At 46.3% G+C, this 13108-nt stretch overlaps 1 pseudogene; it reads right to left on the reverse strand.

The window, feature by feature from the left end:
* Nucleotides 1-281: 281 nt before the first annotated feature.
* LOC122931664 overlaps nucleotides 282-13108 on the reverse strand; it is a 42841-nt pseudogene continuing 30014 nt past the window's right edge.

Genomic DNA, 13108 nt, shown 5'->3' on the forward strand with positions numbered 1-13108 from the left:
TGTTAGCAGAGGGCAATCCAGGTAGAAGTATGAAGTGGGCCATTTTCGCCCACTTCCAAAAGGTATGAAGTGGGCCATAACTGCTCCACCACTACCCATTTTACAGTAAATACAGAGGAAGAAGGTAAAGTTGGTGAGGAAGTCCGTGGCTGAGTTTCCATGGTACCTCAATGGAAGAAGAAGGCCAGCAGGATTTTGTCTGGAAACCTTATTTTGGGCAGAAGTAAGATATACAGCAACAAAGTCCCCATATCTTGAGAAACAGATAGCCACCAGTAGTGTTAAAAAATCAATTCAGTAGTTTTAAATAAAGCAGGATGTCTGGCAAGGTTAGAGCGATCCCGCAGATAAGGATCTCTTCTCATGGCTAAACATTTAAGAGTTTTACCAGAAGGAACATTACTCAGCTGGAAAGAGGTAACTGCAACTATGTTAGTTGGATCAATAATGTGTTGTGGACCCTCCCCCTGGTCAGCCAGATCAAAGGACCAAGACAGGGCATTGGCTTTAACATTTGTCAACAGAACACAAATGTTACTAAAAATTTAAGTGGGCAAAAAAAAAAAAAAAAGATGAGATGAGATGACTGGAGATAGGTAATTTTTATGGTCAATGTGTTAGGTTCCATATCCAACACCCTCCCGCTAATCAGTGTGGGGGTGGACGCTGCAACACTTACCATGTCATCCAGCGTCCTAATCGCTGACGTCCTCTCCATGTTGCTGCCTGATGATCCCAAATCGTTCCCCAGCCATTAGCTGAGGGTCCCTGAGTATTCAAGGCACCATGAAGAGACTTCCCATCAACAGGTCTTTAGACGCCGAACAGGAATATGGTACTGGTCCACCAAGGCCTGATGCAGGAATCTACCTGCTGAACCAGGGTCAATGAGAGCCTGCACTGTGAACCAAATACCATCACAGGATAATTCCACAGAAATAGTCAATTTTGGAGCGGATGAGTGATCACCTAAGGTCGTTTCTCCTATGGACCCTAGGTTTGGGAGTTTAACAGATTATTAAGGCAAACACTGGCATGATGTCCCTTGTTTCCACAATATAGGCAAAGGTCATTAGTATGTCTATGCTGACATTCCTCAACAGAGAATCTAACTTCTTCCACCTGCATGGATTCAGGAGCTGATGTCGAGGAGGATGCAGAGGTTTCTGAAATGTAGGCGCCAGATGTGGGGATCTTCTCTCATGTGCCACTTCCATGGCACACTTTCACAAGTGAAGATCTATATGGGACATTAAAAAGACCAACTTAGACCAGTCGGTGGGGAATTGATAGGACAGCAATTAAAAATGCAAATAGACTGTTTATATAATTTGGTAGAGGTGACAGACTAGGACCAAGATTTCCAGCGGAAATGTGGCCTGTAGAGGTGGTACAGATGCGGTGGCTGCTGTTGGTGGCTGTGAAAAGAGAGTTTAGGCAGGCAGAGACATTATACAGATATGACAGTATTTGGTTCTGATGTTACCGCTGCTGGGCCATCTCTTGGAAGAGTTCTCGGAGACGCATAAAGGGTAGGACAGCGGGTTCCATGGCCTGAGCTGTTATGGACAGTGAGTGTGGACCCACTGTGCCAACTAACCAGTTTTGCTGTGGGCTAAACCTAAGGGCGCTGTCCTGGTGGTATCCTGGTAGTTACTGTCTAACTCCCAGGAAACAGGTCACGGTCAGGGCTGTCCGAGTTCGTGCTTATATGTGAAACAGGTCAAAGGGATGGGCAGCTGAGTATCAGAGTCAGTAGGCAGGCAGAGGTTTGGTACATGAGCAGAAAAACTGAGAAGCACACCTTTAAAGAAACACTCCCACAAATAATGTTATTCTCTCACCTGTTAGAAAGGTACATGATGCAAATTGTAGTGAAGGTATTTCTTACTAGTGACTGTATTTGTGAATTATCACTCACAAATACACTCACCAAAGGTAATGTGGTAAATTTCCAGTGGCAGTCCTTCATATTAAAATTCTGAGGGCATGTTCACACGGCAAAGATCCCACTTGAGTTCCGTTTTGGAAAACTGCTGTTTTCCACAGCGTAATCCAAGTTCAAAACATCAACAGCTTCCCATTGACTTCAGAGGGGAAAAAGCCACCATGTGTGTAATGGTCAGCGCGTGTGAACCCGCTGTCCCATGTGACAAACCTCCTCAGAGGGGGATAACTAAGTGTAATCCTCGTTCTTCACAATACCTCTCATGGTGAGGATAGACTTTCCTGAGGGTTACATCAGGCCCTACCTCTGAGGGGGGGGGGTTGTAATACGAGGAAACGAGAACCTGGGTATGGACCCACTGGACTGGCCTCCAGATGGCTGATCAGACGGAGGCAAGGCAAGATCTGGGTACAGGGTCCGAGATCAGGGCAGGCGGCAATATGGCAAAGTCCGTAAACGAGGTCTGAGGTCAGGGCAAACGGCAAGATAGCAAAATCTGTACGACAAGATACAAGGTCAGGGCAGGCGGCAGTAAGGCAATGTTCCTTAAACAAGATACAGGGTCCGGTACACAGTAATGGCATATCATAGTAACACCTTCGCTCACAGGAACTTGGACAAGGAGGTGCCTTTTAAATACATCCTGCAGACCAGCCATAGACTGGAAAAGGTAGAAGGCATGCGCATGCTGCCTCATATAAGGTGGAGAGACATGCCTGCACACACCCTATATGCACACAAGGAACTCTGAGCCAGAGCGCAAGCTCTGCTCAGAAACAGGAGAGGGATGCGGCAGGAGTGCAGACCACAGCAGAGAACCCCACTGCCTGTACCTGTCAGCACGGTGTGCAGCAGCGGGGATGAGTGAGGAAGGCTGGCACCCGTACCTGAGTTCAGGGACACAATCGCAGGCACAGAGAGACGGGTTAATAATTTGCACATGGTGGCTTTTTTTTTATTTCATCGCTGATTTCTGCTACCTCTTCCTAGGCTAGTGATATGTTCATCAGTCACATGGCCTATGTGCTGCTCAGCCCCATCCAAGTGAATGGTCCTGGGCTGCAATACCAAGCACAGCCACTATACAATGTACAGCACTGTTCTCGGTAACATATGAGGAAACTGCAGTGGTCACCAGAGTGCCACGGCCTAGTCAAACAGCTATTCGGCAGCGGTGCCGGGAGTCGTATCCCCCTGATCAGATATTAATGATCTATCCCTAGGATAGGTTAGCAATATTGTACTTCCAGAATGGTATATTAGATATTTAATGAAAATTAACTTGGTAAAATATATTGCATTATCAACATATCACTGTGTAATTCAAATTACACCATACTTCTCAGATGCAGAAATGTTCATGATGGGCTCAGTGCTGAATGGTTGCTTAAAATAAAGTTTATAACATTGGCAACCATGCTAAGGATCCAGAGTGTGCCATGTACTTGAATTTTATGTAAGGGGGTTTTGCAGTCCTAAAATAGCAGTCAAAAGTTGCAAAGCAATATACAAGTACAAGTACTTAGGTAACAGGGAAAACCATGTAGGAACAGAGGGGTAGGGGACCTACAGGGAATAAGGAAGCACAATGAGGATGGAGAGTGAAAAACTGCTACTTAACCACTTCAACCCCGCTAGCTAAAACCCCCTTAATTACCAGGCCACTTTTTACACTTCTGCACTACACTACTTTCACAGTTTATTGCTCGGTCATGCAACTTACCACCCAAATGAATTTTACCTCCTTTTCTTCTCACTAATAGAGCTTTCATTTGGTGGCATTTCATTGCTGCTGCCATTTTTTTATTTTTTGTTATTAATCAAAATGTAATGATTTGTTTGCAAAAAAATGAAATTTTTCACTTTAAGTTGTAAAATTTTGCAAAAAAAACGACATCCATATATACATTTTTCGCTAAATTTATTGTTCTACATGTCTTTGATTAAAAAAAAATGTTTGGGTAAAAAAAAGAAATGGTTTGGGTAAAAGTTATAGCATTTACAAACTATGGTAAAAAAATGTGAATGTCCGCTTTTTGTAACAGCTCTGACTTTCTGAGCACCTGTCATGTTTCCTGAGGTTCTACAATGCCCAGACAGTACAAACACCCCACAAATGACCCCATTTCGGAAAGTAGACACCCTAAGGTATTCACTGATGGGCATAGTGAGTTCATATAACTTTTTATTTTTTGTCACAAGTTAGCGGAAAATGATGATTTATTTTTTATTTTATTTTTTTCTTACAAAGTCTCATATTCCACTAACTTGTGACAAAAAATAAAAAATTCTAGGAACTCGCCATGCCCCTCACGGAATACCCTGAGGTGTCTTCTTTCCAAAATGGGGTCACTTGTGGGGTAGTTATACTGCCCTGGCATTCTAGGGGCCCTAATGTGTGCGAAGTAGTTTGAAATCAAAATCTGTAAAAAATGACCGGTGAAATCCGAAAGGTGCTCTTTGGAATGTGTGCCCCTTTGCCCACCTAGGCTGCAAAAAAGTGTCACACATCTGGTATCGCCGTACTCAGGAGAAGTTGGGGAATGTGTTTTGGGGTGTCATTTTACATATACCCATGCTGGGTGAGATAAATATCTTGGTCAAATGCCAACTTTGTATAAAAAAATTGGAAATGTTGTCTTTTGCCAATATATTTCTCTAACTTGTGACAAAAAATTAAAAATTCTAGGAACTCGCCATGCCCCTCACGGACTACCTTGGGGTGTCTTCTTTCCAAAATGGGGTCACTTGTGGGGTAGTTATACTGCCCTGGCATTCTAGGGGCCCTAATGTGTGGTAAGTAGTTTGAAATCAAAATGTGTAAAAAATTTATACCCATGCTGGGTGAGAGAAATATCTTGGCAAAACACAACTTTTCCCATTTTTTTTATACAAAGTTGGCATTTGACCAAGATATTTATCTCACCCTGCATGGGTATATGTAAAATGACACCCCAAAACACATTCCCCAACTTCTCCTGAGTACAGCGATACCACATGTGTGACACTTTTTTGCAGCCTAGATGCGCAAAGCGGCCCAAATTCCTTTTAGGAGGGCATTTTTAGACATTTGGATCCCAGACTTCTTCTCACGCTTTCGGGCCCCTAAAAATCCAGGGCAGTATAAATACCCCACATGTGACCTCATTTTGGAAAGAAGACACCCCAAGGTATTTAATGAGGGGAATGGCGAATTCATCAAATTTTTTGGCACAAGTTAGCGGAAATTGATATTTTTTTGTATTTTCTCACAAAGTCTCCCTTTCCGCTAACTTGGGACAAAAATTTCAATCTTTCATGGACTCAATATGCCCCTCACAGAATGCCTTGGGGTGTCTTCTTTCCGAAATGGGGTCACATGTGGGGTATTTATACTGCCCTGGCATTTTAGGGGCCCAAAAGCGTGAGAAGAAGTCTGGAATATAAATGTCTAAAAAATGTTATGCATTTGGATTCCGTGAGGGGTATGGTGAGTTCATGTGAGATTTTATTTTTTGACACAAGTTAGTAGAATATGAGACTTAGTAAGAAAAAACAAAAACAAAAAAAAAAACAATTTCCGCTAACTTGGGGCAAAAAAAATGTCTGAATGGAGCCTTACAGGGGGTGATCAATGACAGGGGGGTGATCAGGAAGTCTATATGGGTGATCACCCCCTTGTCATTGATCACCCCCCTGTAAGGCTCCATTCAGACGTCCGTATGTGTTTTGCAGATCCGATCCATGTATCTGTGGATCCGTAAAAATCATACGGACGTCTGAATGGAGCCTTACAGGGGGGTGATCAATGACAGGGGGGTGATCAGGGAATCTATATGGGTGATCACCCCCTTGTCATTGATCACCCCCCTGTAAGGCTCCATTCAGACGTCCGTATGTGTTTTGCGGATCCGATCCATGTATCTGTTGATCCGTAAAAATCATACGGACGTCTGAATGGAGCCTTACAGGGGGGTGATCAATGACAGGGGGGTGGTCAGGAAGTCTATATGGGTGATCACCCCCTTGTCATTGATCACCCCCCTGTAAGGCTCCATTCAGACGTCCGTATGTGTTTTGCGGATCCGATCCATGTATCTGTGGATGCGTAAAAATCATACGGACGTCTGAATGGAGCCTTACAGGGGGGTGATCAATGACAGGGGGGTGATCAATGACAGGGGGGTGATCAGGAAGTCTATATGGGTGATCACCCCCTTGTCATTGATCACCTTCCTGTAAGGCTCCATTCAGACGTCCGTATGTGTTTTGCGGATCCGATCCATGTATCTGTGGATGCGTAAAAATCATACGGACGTCTGAATGGAGCCTTACAGGGGGGTGATCAATGACAGGGGGGTGATCAGGAAGTCTATATGGGTGATCACCTGCCTGTCATTGATCGCCCCCCTGTAAGGCTCCATTCAGACGTCCGTATGTGTTTTGTGGATCCGATCCATGTATCTGTGGATCCGTAAAAATCATACGGACGTCTGAATGGAGCCTTACAGGGGGGTGATCAATGACAGGGGGGTGATCAATGACAGGGGGGTGATCAATGGCAGGGGGGTTATCAATGGCAGGGGGGTTATCAATGATGGGGGGGTGATCAGGGAGTCTATATGAAGTGATCAGGGGTTCATAAGGGGTTAATAAGTGACAGGGGGGGGGGGTGTAGTGTAGTGTAGGTGGTGTTTTGTGGTACTTTACACAGCTACCTGTGTCCTCTGGTGGTCGATCCAAATAAAAGGGACCACCAGAGGACCAGGTAGCAGGTATATTAGACGCTGTTATCAAAACAGCGTCTAAAATACCTGTTAGGGGTTAAAAAAAAATCACATCTCCAGCCTGCCAGCGAGCGATCGCCGCTGGCAGGCTGGAGATCCACTCACTTACCTTCAGTTCCTGTGAACGCGCGCGCCTGTGTGCGCGCGTTCACAGGAAATCTCGGGGACCGCAGATCTGCGTTAGGCGGGCCGGAGGCGGTTAAAGGTTATCCGAGGCTGGAAATGGCCCCCCAAACTGATTCTATTTACCTGGCCCCCCGCTTCCTGCGCTGCTCCTGGTCCCCGCTTTGCCGCAGCTTCTTCTCCCCGTGCGCAGATTAAAACATCCGTGTCCGGTTTCGGGGGGGACAGCCAATGGCAGGCGGTGACGGGCACAAGCCTCCCTAGCATCGCGGGTAACGCTAGGGAGCCTCGTCCCCGTCACCACCTGCCATTGGCTTTCCCCCTACCCCCGACACCGGATGTTTTCATCAGAGCACGTTTTCTGTGGAGGGAGTGTGGGGACCAGAAGAGGCGCAGGGAGTGAGAAGCCAGGTAAGTAGAATCAGTGTGAGGGGCCCAGGCATATGGGGGGGCCTTGGATAACCCTTTTAATGCAAAATAAAAAAGATTGTTAAAATACATGGATTTATGCTATAAAAGACAGATGTATGTTTTGTGATTTTAGCAGCTCTTTTGGGATCCACGTTATCCTCATTATTCATTATGCATACAGGTGCAATCAGCCATCTCTGGAGATGCTGATTAGGTTCTTTAATTGAAAAACAATGTAAAAGTTTGTTCTAAACAGTTACTTTTTTCCATCTAGGATCAAAATGAATGTATGAATTAGTCTCTAGAGGTTTTTTGAATACGTTTTTGATGTTTCAAAACTTTGATTCAAACTTGTGGTACAGTTACAGTCAAAAGGCCTGTTTAGTAGCTAATGGGAAATGCCTGTCAAGTTAGGCTAGGTTCACATCTATGATGGACAAAATACCGATGCATGCAGCTATATTTTTACCTTTTTTGTGCTGGACAGAACCTCAGCCGCAGATGTGAATCTAGCGTAACTAAAGTACATATCTTCATGTATATATATTAAAAGGAGAGCTATAGAACTATAGAGGCAGCATTATATTGTTTGGGCATGGCTATGTATTTTGAGGCACTATAGTGCTGCCCCTACTGTTTGTTTTGAAAAATTGTATGTACTCCTTAACATTAAATCATTTTCACCCGAGCGCTCATTCAACTGACAGCTGTTTCATTTCTCCCAACTACACCCATGCACATGCATGTTCCTCTGAGTCTGCTGCCAGACCCCTCTGGCAGTGGCTTATCTCCCATGGGTACAAAATTTCAGGCATGTTGGAATCATTCCCAATCCTTCTTCTCCCAGCATGTGCCACTGCGGGAGAGTTTGGAAGCTCCTATACACATTAGATCAATGGCTGATCAGTGCGGATAGAGACCTGGGGTGAGGTAATGGAAATGAGGGGGGAATTGAAGGGATGGAATAGAACAGGTCATAAGGAAAGGTGTACGGTAAAAAACATCCAAACTTTTCTAAATTGTATGTATACTAATTAGTGTTGGTCGAGCACCAAAGTGCCCGGGTGCTCGAGTAGAACAACTTGGGATGCACCCAAGCACAATGGAAGGCAATGGGAGAACCCGAGCATTAAACCAGGCATCCACTGCTCTGAAGAGTGGAGGGTGTCTGGTTCACATGAAAAGGTCAGAAATGGAATGAAATTCACATGAAAAGGTCAGAGATGGAAACACCACTGAAATGGTTCGGAAACAGCATGGGGAGGGTGTCTGGATGCATTGTCGACTCCCAGGTCACTGCTTAGAATGATGTAGTCCGAGTAGTACGGCAATTTTAGAGACTGACAATAATACGTACAAAACCGAAGATAAAATCGATTTTAGAGGAAAAATTGTTAGGAAATATTCTTTCCTGTATATTTACTTGTATATAAAGTGCAAGTGCTGCCAAAAATTAAGAGGAAGAGGCACTCCGATACAACCTGTATATCACATAAAGGAGGGCCTCATTCCCATTGTGGTACAATTGTTCAGGTAGTGGGACTCCTACACTCATAAAGCCTATGCACTAAGTGAAAGGGCTGCCAAAAATTACAAGGAACCGACACTACAATACACCCTTTATTACACATAAAGTAGGGCATCATACACAGCCTGCTGGTGACCCTCAAAAACGATTGGAGCAAGGGCCTGCTGATCTGACCATCTAAAACATTAGGGGCGAGGGCCTGCTGCTGATCTGACCATCTAAAACAGGCATCTTCAAACTGCGGCCCTCCCACAATGCCCTGCTGTAGGCTGATACCTGAAGGCTGTTCGGGCATGCTGGGAGTTGTAGTTTTGTAACAGCTGGAGGGCCGTAGTTTGAGGATGTCTGATCTAAAACATTAGGGGCGAGTGCTTGCTGCGGATCTGACCTTCTAAAACATTAGGGGCGAGAGCCTGCTGCTGATCTGACCTTTCAAAACATTAGGGGCGAACGCCTGCTGCTGAGCTGACATCTAAAACATTAGGGGTGAGGGCTTGCTGCTGATCTGACCATCTAAAATATCAGGGGTGAGGGCCTCCTGCTGAGCTGACCCCCTTAGACATTAGGGGTGAGTGCCTGCTGCTGATCTGGCCATCTAAAACATTAGGGGCTAGGGCCTGCTGCTGATCTGACCATCTTCAACATTAGGGGTAAGGGTCTGCTGCTGATGTGAAAATCTAAAACATTAGGGGTGAGGGCTTGCTGCTGATCTGACCATCTAAAATATCAGGGGTGAGGGCCTCCTGCTGAGCTGACCCCCTTAGACATTAGGGGTGAGTGCCTGCTGCTGATCTGGCCATCTAAAACATTAGGGGCTAGGGCCTGCTGCTGAGCTGACCATCTAAAACATTAGGGGTAAGGGTCTGCTGCTGATGTGAAAATCTAAAACATTAGGGGTGAGGGTCTGCTGCTGAGCTGACCCTCTAAAACATTAGGGGCGAGTGCCTGCTGCTGATCTGACCATCTAAAACATTATGGGCGAAGGCCTGCTGCTGACCCTCTAGAACATTAGGGGTGAAAGCCTGCTAGTGATCTGACCATCTAAAACATTAGGGGCGAGGGCCTCCTGCTGATGTGACCATCTAAAATATTAGGGGTGAGGGTCTGCTGCTGAGCTGACCCTCTAAAACATTAGGGGCGAGTGCCTGCTGCTGATCTGACCTTCCAAAACATTAGGGGCGAGGGACTGCTGCTGATGTGACCATCTAAAACATTAGGGGTGAGGGTCTGCTGCTGAGCTAACCCTCTAAAACATTAGGGGTGTGTGCCTGCTGCTGATCTGACCTTCTAAAACATTAGGGGCGAGAGCCTGCTGCTGATCTGACCCTCTAAAACATTAGGGGCGAGGGCATCCTGCTGATTTGACCATCTAAAATATTAGGGTTGAGGGTCTGCTGCTGAGCTGACATCTAAAACATTAGGGGTGAGGGCCTGCTGCTGATCTGGCCATCTAAAACATTAGGGGCTAGGGCCTGCTGCTGATCTGAACATCTTAAACATTAGGTGTGAGGTTCTGCTGCTGAGCTGACCATCTAAAACATTAGGGGTAAGGGTCTGCTGCTGATGTGAAAATCTAAAACATTAGGGGTGAGGGTCTGCTGCTGAGCTGACCCTCTAAAACATTAGGGGCGAGTGCCTGCTGCTGATCTGACCATCTAAAACATTATGGGCGAGGGCCTGATGGTGACTCTTAAAAACATTATGGTTGAGGGCCTGCTGGTGACCCTCAAAAACATTATGGGCGAGGGCCTGTTGGTGACCCTCTAACACATTATGGGTGAAGGCCTGCTTCTGAGCTGACCCTCTAAACATTAGCAGCGAGGACAGCCTAATAAGCATGTTGATAGGAGAGAAGGATGAGAAAAAGGGAGATTGAACCATATACCCTTTTTAGTGGGGGAAGGGGGGCATGGGAATACAGTCTACCCAATATACCATAAAAGACACATTTAGAGTGCCTTTATGTTCAGCCGCTTTCCTCTGGTGGAGTAGAGAAGTCAGGGGCAATCCAGGCCTTGTTTATTTTTATAAGAGTCAACATGGCACATAAAGGAGGGCCTCATTCACATTGTGGTACAAATGTTCAGGTAGTGGGACTCCTACACTCATAAAGCCTATGCACTAAGTGAAAGGGCTGCCAAAAATTACAAGGAACCGACACTACAATACACCCTTTATTACACATAAAGTAGGGCATCATACACACCCTGCTGGTGACCCTCAAAAACTATTGGAGCAAGGGTCTGCTGATCTGACCATCTAAAACATTAGGGGCGAGGGCCTGCTGCTGATCTGACCATCTAAAACAGACATCCTCAAACTGCGGCCCTCCCAGAGCAAGGCGACACATGCTGCACCCTGCACCCGGCAAGGTCTAGTTGGTTCATGATGCAGCAAGAGTACTCATAGGGATGGGGGGGCTCATAAAGGACAGTGTTCTTTCCTCCTACTCTGTAATTTATCTGCCTCCCCCATACTGAGTCCTCTATGAGCCTCTATGAGTCCCCCCCAACCCCTAATGCCCCCCAAAATACCAAGGGGGGGAGTAGGAGGAAAGCACACTGTCCTCTATGAATCCCCCCCGAGTCCTCAATGAGCCCCCCAACCCCTAATTTCCCCCAAAATGCCCAGGGGGGAGGAGTAGGAGGAAAGCACACTGTCCTGAGCATTTTGGGGGGCATTAGGGGTTGGAGGGGCTCATATAGGCTCATAGAGGACTCAGGGGAGGGAGGCTCATAGAGAACAGTGTGCTTTCCCCTACTCCCCCCCCCCCCTCCAGACATTTCGGGGGCATTAGGGGTTGGATAACCCCTCTAACTCTTTGCTGCTGATGCTGAGCGTACACATAGCCACCAATCATATTCCCCCAACCCACCCACCCCCCAAGTGGTCATCAGTCACCTTTGGGGAGGGGGGATATGATTGGTGACGTCTGGCTTTAGCACAGTGGACACAGACAGGAGGAGCAATGTGTATGCATGCTCCTGCCCTGCACTCATTCAACTGTGCTCACATATATATCGCGTCCTGTGTCCACTGTCCTGTGCCCACTCTGCTAAAACCTGACATAGCCCGGCTTCACCAAAGCAGACAGGCAGGAGCAGTGATGTGTGAAGTAATCATATTTATTGTATGTGTGTGTGTGTGTGTCTGTCCCTGTGTCTGTGTTTGTTTCACCATCACCAGGCCCACAGTGTTCCTATGTCTTGACGCAGCTGCATCAGGACGTTCTGTGTGGGGCAAGAGAAAGAAGAAAGAGGAGGCAGCACCGCCAGCATGGAGTCCATGGGAGAGGCACAGGGAAGCACACTAAGGACACAGGTAACACTACCACATGATCTACACTAGTGTTATCTGTGGTTTTACATAGGACTGCAGGTAACACTACCACATCAGCACTAGTGCTATCTGTGGTTTAATTCATAGGACTGCAGGTAACACTACCACATTATCAGCACTAGTGGTATCTGTGGTTTTACATAGGACTGCAGGTAATACTACTACATTTTCGGTAATCAGAGAGAGCCATCACTGTGTTATCTGTATTCAGAGAGCTATCACTGTGTTATTTGTGGTGTTACATAGGACTACAGGTGACATTTACTACATTATCTGTACTCAGAGAGTTATCACTGTGTTATTTGAAATGTTACATAGGACTGCAGATAAAACTTTTATGGAATATCCACAGGAGTCCCATAGATTCAGATACCACAGAGTTTTGTTCCTATGGCATTCCCTTTGCCACAAAACTGACCTGTGCCCTTCATTCTCTGGGTCAGTACGAATACGTACGAACGTACAGTATGTATACATTTCTTTATTGGCAAATGGGGATGTGGCAGGGGAGGAGCCAGGACAGGAGGTGGGATGGGCCAGGGCTGGGTAGTGGGTGAGGTTAGGGGCCCAATTCAGATTCTTGCTATGGGGCCCATTGATTTCTATGTACGCCCCTGCTGTTGACCAGACTCTTGGCTACTGAGACTAGTTTTTGTGGAAGACAGGGTGGTGCTTAATCGACTGGAAGCATTATCTGCTGTAATCCAACCGACCACCTGGTCGCACTGGTCTGACTTCGAGAGTGGTGTCCTGCACCACCCTGCAAACTGGGACATGAAGCTAGGTATCATAGGTAAGTGTGTTTCTTGTGCTCTGGCAGCAGGCACAGTTTCACCGCGCCCAGGGCTACGGCCTCTGCGTGTACCATCAGCAGCACGGCCACTTCCCCGTCCCTTAATGCTCGCCTTGCGCATATTGAATGGTATATATATGCTTGCAACAATGTCAAACGCACAGTAGCGCAGATTTTGTAAGTGTGTGCGCAAAAAAAGT

This window comes from Bufo gargarizans, chromosome 3 (genome assembly GCF_014858855.1).
Source record: "Bufo gargarizans isolate SCDJY-AF-19 chromosome 3, ASM1485885v1, whole genome shotgun sequence".
NCBI lineage: Eukaryota > Metazoa > Chordata > Amphibia > Anura > Bufonidae > Bufo > Bufo gargarizans.